Genomic DNA, 3,352 nt, shown 5'->3' on the forward strand with positions numbered 1-3,352 from the left:
TATATGTATATATACATATATATGAATAGATTTATAAGCTAAGTCTAGTGTAATAGCTCTCAGAAGTTTTGACCTCAGAAATATTGCTTAAAAATTATTGAAGACAATCAAGAAGTTTTATTTTGCAGTTTATTTTTATCGCTACTTACTACATTGGAAATTAAAACAGAATTTCAAAACATCTATTTATAAATGCATTAAAATAACAATAGACCCATCATGTGAGCGACTTTACAGTTAATACACAATTTTAGTAATATAAATAACATTTTATCAAAACTACTTTTCAAAGGAAAAGTCAACAAGAAAGATGCCACTTGCATTTTTTGTTATATTTTGTTTCTGACACATTTCGTGGTATCCATACTCCTGCATGGACTCTCCTTCGGTGCCTGCACTCTCTTATATTGTTCTGGTTGAAGTAAATGAGGAAAAGTCCAACCTCACAGAGATATGTAGCTGAAAAATAAAAAATCAGCTTTATTGTATAACTATAAATATTCCTGTTGGTACTACAGCAAAACTCAATGAACATTAGCTCCTTAAAGATTTGCTGTATGTGGGATCTGAAATCATATCAATGAACTATCTTATCAATGAACTTTTCACCTTCTATTGCGTTATAATCTGTTACTCCATCTCTTACTTTTAATAAATCCTTTACTCATGCATGGTTTTGCAACACTCCACTTGTCTTATGAAAACTGTTGAGTAATACAGATCTTATAAATGCTGATTCATTTCATGATACAATGTCAAAAATGATATGCAATAACATCACCACTGATCGTGTTAGAACACTCTCACAATTGGGAACCTTTTAATGTTGAATAGAAGTTTTCTCCAGCTCCAACTTTTATCTAAAAGCCTAAATTTTAGCATGGAAGTATATATTGTGCTGTTTTCCTCAAATGAAAGGCTCACTTTCTTCCTTCTTTCATGAGAACATTTTTGCTTAATGACTAAATCTCAATACCCATAGTTTTCCACTGTCTTTGTTTCAAATAAAATGGTGCTTCATATAAGATGAGCCAGTTCAGCTGAGGAGTCAAACAATCCTGCGTGCTTTCCTCAAAAGAGCCCTACAGCACATGGTGGAGATGTTTTCTGCCTATTAGCATTTCTTCTTAAGTGAAACTGACTTTTTCCCCTGTGTGTGTGTGTGTGTGTGTGTGTGTGTGTGTGTGTGTGTGTGTATGTGTGTGCACGCAAGTGTGGGCATGTGTGTATGTGTGCATGTGTATTTTCTTCTCTCTCTTTGTGCATGTGTATGCGTGTATGTGTAACCATGTGTGGTCATGTGTGTGCATGAATGTGTGTTCTCTCTCTGTGTGCATGTGTGCATGTGTGCACGTGTGGGTAGGTTTTCACATGTGCGTGCATGTGATATGTGAAAATTGCAGTGATGACTAGGATCTACCACATTTAGAGCCATTGCTTTGATTTGCACTAAGGACCTAATCCTCGTTCAGTGCAGATGTCACCACGGTAAAAAGGCAAATGATGTCTTTGTGTTATGAGGAGAACACTTTAGACCTTGAAATGGTGTTGAGAACTGAGGGAGCCACCAGACCACATTCCAAGAAAGGCTAATATAGTGTGATGAGTATGTAAATCAGGAGCCAAAACCTGGCATTCCTTGGACCAGAAACAGCCCATGGATCTGTTCTGCTTGGCCTCCTCTCAGTACTTTTATGCTTTCAGACAAGGAATGCATTCCCTGGTCTACTGCAGCTCCTCCCCGCCTCCCACCCTTTGACTCAGCTCCTATTTTACTCACTGGTGTTAATTGATCTTGATAGACACGTGACTCTGTGACCATTGCCAATTCAACAGGAAAGTAAAGTCTGAGGCCTGAGACTTTGAAAGTCAGTATTTGCAGACAGTATGATTGTTCATCTTGAAAATCTAAGACATTCATCTGGAAAACTGTTAAAAGTAATGAGCTCAACAAACACTCCCAGTAATGTTTTTCAGAAATCAGTATCTTATACCATCCCAGAATTAAGTCGAAAATCTGAGATAAATGAATTTAAATACAGTAAGTAATATATAATATGTGGGGCTGGAAGGATAGCTCAGAGGTTAAGAACACTGGTTGTTCTTGCAAAAGACCTGGGTTCGAATCCCAGCACCCACATGGCAGCTAACAATTTTCCATAACTCCAGTCCCAGGGGATCCAATAGCTTCTTCTGATCTCCACGGGCATTGCACAACATGGGTGCACTTATCTACATGCAGGCAATACATGCATACACATAAAATAAAAATAAATTAAAATTTTTTAAAAATATATAATATATGTGAAGAAAACTATGGATAAAAAGAATAGCTTTAATGATTAGTAATTATAATTATATGACAATTGAACAGCATTATTTGCTATTACTTACTAGATAGCACATAGGGTTCAGCACTTTCTTCCATGGTCTCACTCATTCTCACAGCAACATCTCAACATCAGGACATTTTATAGATGAACAAATAAAGGGCAGGGAGAGCAAATGATTCTCCCAAATCATAGAGAAATCATACCACACTCCTATATGGGAAAATTCAGTTTATGAAATCAATTCTCAAATTATCTATACTAATTCACTCATTTCATTATCATTTAAAACACCCCACTTTTTTTTTTTAAGGAAGCTTTAATTCTAATTTCTCCTATGGAGAAAGAAAACCATCACACAATGAAAATAATTTTTAGAAGAATGCAAGGGAACTTGCCCTACAGATAAAAAAGGATCATATGAAGTTAAAGTAATTAAGACATTGTTTTTAAAAATACTTTATCATTTTTATTTTATGGGTATACGTGTATTGCCTGATGTATGTAATTGCATCCATGTCATGCAATGCCCATGGAAGTCAGAAGAGGGTGTCAGATCTCCTGGAACTGGAGTTACAGACAATTGTTAGCTGCCATGTTGGTGCTGGGAATTGAACAGGGCTTCTCTATAAGAGCACTGAGCCATTCCTCCATCCCCAGTAATTAAGATATTGTATGATACTTGGTTGACATGAAGGGATGGATGGATGGAATAGGATGCAGCAAACAGACTATAGATGCATATACTTAATGTTTAGTAGCTGGTGTTATTTCAAACCAGTGAGATAAAATGAAGGCTATGATAAAAAAATAACTTATACCAATGTTTTATTCATTGAAAGAGTCAAGGTAACCTTCCTCTGTTATAGAGTATGTGTGAGATAATTTCCAATGAATAAACTATTACATATAAAAATGGCATGTCAAACATAAATTCTTTAAATGCATATGAATTTTTTTTTTTTGGTCTTTTTTTAGAAAAGGTTTCCCTTTAGCCCCAGCTCACCTGGAAACCACTTTTT

This window comes from Nannospalax galili, unplaced genomic scaffold (assembly GCF_000622305.1).
Source record: "Nannospalax galili isolate Female #2095 unplaced genomic scaffold, S.galili_v1.0 scaffold1340, whole genome shotgun sequence".
NCBI lineage: Eukaryota > Metazoa > Chordata > Mammalia > Rodentia > Spalacidae > Nannospalax > Nannospalax galili.